Below are 8,774 nucleotides of genomic sequence, written 5' to 3' on the forward strand. Positions count from 1 at the left end.
ATTGAGAGAAGCAGCTGTAGTCAGTCCAGAGCACAAAGCCCCTCACCCCTCTTTCCTAGCATGGGGCTGCATTATAGACAGCCCCCAACACTGTTGGACGTCGTCCCAACACTCCTCCTCCCTACCTTATACTGCAAAGATATTTCCTGAGTCAAATATTTGTTTGCTTAATTCCTTCCATTTCACTCACAGAAGGGGCTCTTAGCCACATTTCTCTGTCGAATGCTCTTGAATAAGGACCAAAAAAAGCGTCTGTCAGCTCCATGCAGCCAACACAACTATACTCAACTCCCGTTCTCCCACAGATGGAGGAGACATTGACTGGGAAGACTACGAGCATACCTTCATGGTGCCGTCCCATCTTTTTCTAAGCACATTCTTCTAGCTTTAACTGGGAAAAGATTCGTTTGGCAATTACAACAAATAGCTAAATTAATTCTCCACAGAGACACCTCCTAGAAAGACTGAGACATTAAGCATAAGGAGTAGCTTTCTGCTGGATTTGTTCCAGCTATCAACCAGCAGGAGCCATAATAACTAGCAGCCAACAAGAGATGTAGGAAATTCGCCACTGGCACAGGCGTGAGAGTTTCTGTACAATCACATTTTCCATTGCCGCCTCTCTATAGTACCTATTTATTAGGTACTGCACCTACTTTCTCATTATCTGTTCCAGTCTATATTGATAAATTTCCAACTATAACTTGTTGGTCAGTACAACATCATTTTTCTTACTTCAGCTTAATTGTTTTCTTACACTTGACTGATGCTTGAGATACTAAAAAAAAATCATCTTTGAGAACAAGCTGTTGTTTGACTTTAAATTATCCATGTGAGCAATGGAGTTGAATCCCCACCCATTTCACAGTGCAGTATGGATTTACTGTTATTTCCGTTGCTCTTCCTTCCCCATCCCCACATTTCTCAAACGGTGTGGGTGTTCCCATCTTATATTCTTCTGCATATACTTACACCATGTGTACATGTGGAAGAATCTACAATGGCAACACCCATTGCATTCAGTTTTGTCCATAACTGTGTTAAAGCTCAGCTAAATTAGTTAGGAATTTGCAAGGAGGCTGAAATGACTGACCAATTTTGCAATCAAGTCTCCATGTGGAACCTTTTCCCTAGGGGGGTCTGTCAGGGAAACTCTTCTGACATTTAGAAGGCTGGTAGACCTTCCACTGCAGGAAGGCCTGCGGGGAGTGATCCTGCCTCTTTGTATGCATATTGTACATTTGTCTATTTTAGTGGTGTTTAGATTGGTAATGTTGGCTTTAATTGCATACCCTCCAACAGATGAAAATAAGGACAGGCTTGAAACGCTTCCATTCTCATCTCTCCGTTTTGCTTCAAATGTTTTTCTGCCTCTAGTATAGATTAGGAACATAGGAAGTTGTAACTGGCCCAACTAGCTCCATGTCATCTATGCTGACTAGCAGTGGCTCTCTAGAGTTTCAGACAGGAACCTTTCATAGCCCTGCTGGGGCTGCTGGGAATTGAACCTGTGACATTTTGCCTGCAAAGCGTATGGTCTGCCACTGAACTACAGCCCTACCCCTATAGAAATGCCTAAATTGTAGTCACTCTCGGGGCCAGTCCACCCATGAAGCAGGGTGAGGTGAGCTGCCCAACAGGCAGCGGAATGGGAGGAGTGGCAAATTGCACTGCTCCACTCCCACTCCCCCACCAGAAGGCCCACTGCTGCAGCCTCTTCACTGCATTTGCCACAGCAAGAGAGTGGCTGGCAGGGCTCTCTAGCACAGCCGCCTGCCCTCTTTTTCCTTCATCGCATGCAGCCAGAATAAGTGATTACAGAGCTCTCGCAAGAGCTTGACCAGGTCTCATGAGGCCTGTGCAACCTTCCACGAGAGCCTCGCTGCTCTTATAGAGCCATCATGGTGGCAGTGGCACCAGTAAAGGTAAGGGGGTGCAGGATGGGGGGTGGCTGTGGGGGGCATGATGCAGTGGTGCCTCTTCTGTCTCACCTCAGGCTAATCTTTCAAACTTGTTTTGGTCAAGAACGTACCACCTGCCCTGATGGAAAACAGCACATTCTCTTTTTGCTGGTTTACAGTCCCACTATCAGCCACTCTCATAAGCTTGTTGTAAAAGCAATACCTCTATTTTTGCCCTATTGGATGGCATGCATTTTCTTATGCCAGTCTGTGATACGCTACATCACTGCTCTTGGCAGGGGCTGGAACTAGAGCAGCTGCAAACTGTCTCCTTAAAGCCAAAATGGTTTTCTTAGTTACAACAGGGAGGGGCGAATGCGTGGAATACTGGTCCAATCTTGGAGTGAAATTCCTTGCTTTGAATGTGTGGGAAATGTGCAGAAAGTGTGTGTTTTGCAGCCAAACGGCTGCATCGTGTAAAATTCCACAAACATGAGAAGTTGGAGAAGGGAAAAAAGACTGTTGTCCTTTTCCCAGTTCTGATTCCAGCAGAGCGTGAGCACCCACCGAACGTGGCCATGGCCTCTTATTCCACTCCCTCAGTAATCTCTTTGTTGTAGAGGCAGAGGCAGAGGGACGTAGCAAGAAATGCTATGCCACTATTTCACCCTCCTTCCTTTGACCCAGCATGGTTGGCTGAGGTAACCTGAGTGCTTACTCCCCTGTGCTCTAGTTTTCTTGCATGATCCTAGGCATGTTATTCAATTTTTTTTCCCTATCACCCTTCCCCATCTGCAAAATAGAGATGTTTGGTGGGCAGCCCATTTACCAGGCAGGATTATATTCCTCTTCTGAATAAGTTGCATCCCCCCTAGAGTAGAGTAGTTGCATCCTCAAATTGATGCCTTCCAGGTATTTTGGACTTCAGCTCCCATCAGCCCTGGCCAGCAGGGCCAATGGTCAGGAATGCTGGGAGGTGTGGTCTAAAATATCTGCCCTAGAAGGACCGCTTCACAGTCTGTGGTAGTCCTGGGTCATAGAATCATAGAATAATAGGGTTGGAAGGGGGCTATAAGACCATCGAGTCCAACTCCCTGCTCAGTGCAGGAATCCAAGTCAAAGCATCCCTGACAGATGGCTGTCCAGCCTTGTCTTGAATGCCTCCAGCATGGGAGAGCCCACCACCTCCCTAGGTCATTGGTTCCATTGTCGTATTGCTCTAACAGTCAGAAAGTTTTTCCTGATGTTCAGCCAGAATCTGGCTTCCTGTAACTTGAGCCCATTATTCCATGTCCTGCACTCTGGAATGATCAAGAAGAGATCCTGGCTTTCCTCTCTGTGACAATCTTTCAAGTCCTTGAAGAGCACAGTCATATCTCCCTTCAGTCTTCTCAAGGCTAAACATGCCCAGTTCTTTCAGTCTCTCTTCATAGGGCTTTGTTTCCAGTCCCCTGATCATCTTCATTGCCCTCCTCTGAACCCTCTCCAGTTTGTCTGCATCCTTCTTAAAGTGCGGTGTCCAGAACTGGACTCAGTATTCAAGATGAGGCCTAACCAGACCAGTGCTGAGTAGAGGGGAACTAGTACAGTCCAGACCTACTATTGTGTATCCAGGTGGTGGCTATAGCCAAGAGTGCTTTTTACTAGCTTTAGCTGACTCTGACAGCTTTCTGGAAAAGATTATAGACCTCACTGCTGCTGTGATTGCCCTAGCAATCTCTTCTTAACTGCTGCAATTTATTTTACGTAGGGCTACCCTTGAGGATAGTACTAAACCTGCAGCTGGTCCAGAATGTGGCCGGCAGCACAGCTTTATCTGGTGCTAGCCTCAGGGGACATATTTCACCAGTGCTACAACAACTCCAGCGGTTATTCTTACCAGCTCAGTCCTGGGCTAATGTCAAGGTGCTGTTTTTAATAATTAAAAACTGATACAGTCTGGACCCAGGATACAAGGGCGTACTTCCGCAAGCATTAAGACTGATTCAAGGCTGAGGCATTTCAGTTTATGCCTTCATCACTGGAAGTAAGACTGGTAGCCCATTGTAACAGGACCTTTCTGGCGCAGTTGTGGTACTCCTAGGGTGCCCATGGGGGTTTCTCCATGACAATGGAAGGAGAAACAAATGGAGGATTACCCGGATTTTTTCAAGGGATTGGCTTTAGTGTGCTTTGGTCCATGCAGGGCTCCACGAGCGAGTGCACCACACCAGTATAAGTCACTTCACAGAACAGACTTCGGGGGGGGGGGTGATCATTATCTGACTGGCAGGGACTGATCAACCAGTAAGAGAGGCTCCCCCCCCATCCAGGCTCCCCCCCCCATCCAGGCTCTCCCCCCCCCCTCCTCGTTTGATACAATCCTGGAAGGTTTCCTCCTATGTCTGGACAGAAATCACTCTCCCTCCCCTATGTCTGGACAGAAATCACTCTCCCCCCCGCCCCGCTGCATTAATTACTTACTTAAAGCAACAATCATTACTGGAACACAGTGTTCTCCCTGACTTGAATCTGATGAAGCTGAAGACAATCTCCTTTTCTCTCTTGGATTACCCGGATTTTTTCAAGGGATTGGCTTTAGTGTGCTTTGGCTTCCCCCCCCCCCTCGTCCAACAATCATAACAGGAACACAGTGTTCTCCCTGCCCTGCTGTGATCAATTGAAGCTTCGAAGCTTTGACATTAAGGCTCTTAAATGCATTATGTTGATTCATTGGAATCTCAGTAACTTTGGGAGTGCACATTTCAGGAACAAGCCTCATTTACCACTTCTGAGTGGTACACATATGCTTATGCTGGGAAAGAGGGAGGAGAAACAAAGGGGTGGGAAAACAGCTCTCTTTCTAACCCAATGCTGCACAGGATCACAGGATCAAAGGTGCAAAGTAGTTTATTTCCAAATGGCAATAAACCAAACAATGGAGAATTGCAGCATTGGGATCACACTTTACAGCCTTTAGGGAATTAGTGCTTGAAAATGTGCTATTTCGATTGTGTGTGTGTGTGTGGGGGGGGATCTCTGTAAATTCGGAAGTGTGCATTCAGGGGACAAGCCTCATGGACCACAATGGGAGTTACTTCTGAGTAGACACACATATGTTTGTGCTGGGAAGCACATAGACAGGAAACACGGGGACAGGAAACACCCCTTGACCGGGGTTGCAGTGAAAGGCACACCCCTGGGCAGGGCTAGCATATCTGAGGTAAATGCGGGGGTTGGGGCACACAGCAACTATACTGGGGAGAGCCTGACTTAAGGAAAAGAATTGGACTTTAAGCAGTCTCAGGAAATCCGGTTTTTCCCTGATAAGCTCCAGGGTGGCTGCTGGATGGCCATGATGTCATATATCCCTAACGACCTCCAAACACAGCCAGTTAGGAGTAAATCGATCATGGAGTCACCCTCCCCAGGTGTCCTCTTTTACGACTGTCCTCTATTTGAAATGCTGTCCCGTTCAATTCCAGTTTAAAGACAGAGGACTGTAAGAACTTTGCCCATCAGCTCTTAGTACCTGAGCAGGAGCAGACTGAACAGGCAGGCACACAGGCCACCTGGTTACAGACTTCCGCACTGTGGTGAGATCTGATGCATTTCTGTTTAAATCGTAATCATTATTTCTAAATGTGCATCTATATATGAGATGCATATCAATTCCATTCCCTGGGGTGGGGTGGGGTGGGGTGGGGGTGGGGGTGGGGGTGGGGGTGGAGCTGACCCACAGTAGTGCAGGGGAGAGGCGTATAACTCTGTCCCTCAGCCTACTAATCTCCTCTGACTTCAAACTGTATGGACTGCAAAGCCACGTGCTGGTTAGGGATGTCTGTCCCTGGTGGCTGAAGGTGGTTTCAACCACATGGACACATTTAAATTAATGAATGCATTAATTTAAATTAATGAATGCATTTTAAAAACAAAATAACTCCAGGGTGCACACCCTTAGAATCATAGAACAGTAGGGTTGGAAGGAGCCTATAAGACCATTGAGTCCAACCCCTAAGTTTTACAGTCTTGGCACGGATGGACAGACGCACATCCTCTTTTTTAATTAATTTGTTTGTTTTCTTACATTTCTATACCTCCCAATAACAGAAGTTCTCTCTCTGGGCAGTTCACAACAATTAAAAACATAAAAAACAACAACATAAGATTCCATAGAAAAGTTTAAAAGTTTAAAACTACAGCATAAAATAAAAGTAGAAACCAAAATAGAACCTAGCAGCAATGCAAAGATTTAAAATACAGTAGCGGATTTGAAACAACAGAAACTGAAAAACTAAAATGCCTGGGAAAATAAGAACATCTGATGGTGCCGGAAAAAACACAAGACAGGCGCCAGGCGAGCCTCTCTGAGAAGGTGGCAATGGTGGTGTGTGCGGAAGTGTTTTTATATTGTGATGTTGTTTTTAACTGTTGTCAACTTTTTTTTGAAAATTCTGACAGGTAGTACATTTATTTCTAAATGAAATTCTAAAAAGAACCCTGGGAACTGGAGTACTTCCCCTTTGAACTTGGTGGCCTTGCTTCTGATTACACATGCTTAGGGCTGCACTGTACAGCTCAAATCCTACACATACTTGGTGGGAAATAAGTTCCATTGAAATCAATGGGGTTTAATTTCACAGAAATGTGTGTCGGGTTGGGATGCTCAACGTGAGACTGAGGCAGCAATGTATGCATACCAGTGCTTCCTGTTAGAACAGCAGTAGGAACTTCAGGCCCGGAGACTATTCGATGGCGTCCTGGCTTTTATGTAGCCTTTTCCAAAAAAAGTCCTACAACTCCCAGCATCCCCCAGCCACCATGGCTGGCTGGGGAATGCTGGGAGTTGTAGGACTTTTTTTGTCTACACGTGCATAAGGTACAATATGCTGGTATTTATTTGTACTTTTGTCCTCAACCCTTTTGCCTTCAGCTCCACCCCCTTTGCCTTCAGCTCCGCCCATCACTGGAATGTGGCCCCCAAAAGCTTCTTTGAAATTGCATGTGGCCTCCCCACCTCTGTGCTAGAGAGAGCCAAAGAAACCAAGAGCTCTCTGTACAGCTCAACAAACCAAAAGTTGTTTCTTCACAGTGACTTCTGCTGAGGCAAGTGAGACTGGTATTTAGCATAGAGTTCAGGGCCTTGGTTGAACTGAGCACTTAAAGTGAATGTCTCTGTCTATCTGATGCAATGGCTATATGCAATACTTATAGTCTACAGTACCTAAAGACTACAGTGCTGGTTCTAAGCACATTTATTTAGGGAGGAAGTCCCATTGAATTCAGCTGAAATCCAAGTACACGTTTGTGAGGCTTGTAAGAAAAAAAACCCTCATAAGCATTTACCAAATGCAACCAGTTCAGCTAACGACATGAACAAATTGTCCCAAACATGCTAAATATAAATGTGGAATGGTGGCTCACGACTACTGTTTCATCTGGTCACACAATGTCATGCCCCGGTTTTCCAGTTAACAAGACCTGACACATTAAATTAAAACAGTCAAAGAGAAATTCTTAATGGAACCAAATTTGAATCCAAAAACATTAATATTATTCTTGACTTGAAAAAGTCTTGTTCTCTTTGGCTGTCAGTGAAGCACCAATTTGCCTTCCCCCTGCAGCTAACCCCCCCCCCCCACTACCACCACTCTTCGATGATCGATATCACCAGGGACATTGAAGGTAAAAAAAAGGTTTTCCTTTCAAAAAGATTAATGTTGAAGTCTGGTTCCCCCCCACTTTCGATATTTATGGAAATAGCATGTGACTCATCAAATCTTTGAACTGAAAATGTAAAACACTGGGGTCATTCAGTTCCAAACTTGCAAAACCACTCCAGGATTTATCCCTCCCCTCCCTTTGAATAGAGTGATTTCAAAACGCTGGTGTTTTTTTAAAGTGATGTGTGTGTGTGCGCGCGCATGCACAAAGGATGGTAATTATTCTAGACAGATTAGAGAGTTGTGGCATCAGCCTGAGCCAAACACTGTTCCGTTGCTTACAGGCTTGCTTTGTGCTGAGATGCAAACTAGAGTGAGCAGTGCCATTCATGTGAGGTCTGGCACTCTGATGCAAGTAAGGTTTTGCAGAATGTATACATGAACACACACACACACACACACACAGAAAACCTACAAAAAGTTTGCGTGCTGTTAAGAGTCAGGAAAACACATTTGGGCAGCTACCTTGTTAGAAAGGACCAGGTTTTCAGTTGTGATCAATTATAACAGCTTTCCTGATTTTACATACATTTAAGATAAACAAAGAGTCTTGTGGCCCCTTAAAGGCCAACTAATTTATTTGAGCAGAAGCTTTCGTGGACTATAGCCCACTTAATCAGGGCAGTATCCAACAGTGTCATTCCACAAACTCAAATAGCACTAGTGGAGCTCTGCAGACTCTTTCCGTTGCATAAGTGGTTACACATTACACTAGCACAAGCATCTGTGCCAGAGTAATGCACAACTGTGCTTGCGCAAATGTAACTTTAGTTGGATTTTCCTCTTGCGCATAGTTTGGAACCTAGTTTCTACTCGTGCCACGTCATTTGCGCTAGCAGACTGACATAGTTGGATACTGCCCTCAGAGGCAAGGACTATTATGGAGAGTTTCAGATTTATATGCAGTACATTTGGTGGAGGGGGTGTGTATGTGTGTGTTTGGTGGGGGGGAATTGTAAACAGTGAAATCAGAAGAAAATTAAATGCAGCAAATACTGACAGTGACAATCACATTATTAACCGTGGTCATTCACAGTGCAGTTGTTCCTCATAATACAAACATCCTGGCACTAAGTTAGCCAATTGACACATGTAATATGATTTTAAAACACACACACCATTATACCGATTCAAGCCTCTGGTGCTAGAATTAAGCCTGTGGATGAATACT

The sequence above is a fragment of the Heloderma suspectum genome, chromosome 4 (genome assembly GCF_057233095.1).
Source record: "Heloderma suspectum isolate Gila_16-S chromosome 4, 16-S_ref, whole genome shotgun sequence".
Classification (NCBI taxonomy): Eukaryota; Metazoa; Chordata; class Lepidosauria; order Squamata; family Helodermatidae; genus Heloderma; species Heloderma suspectum.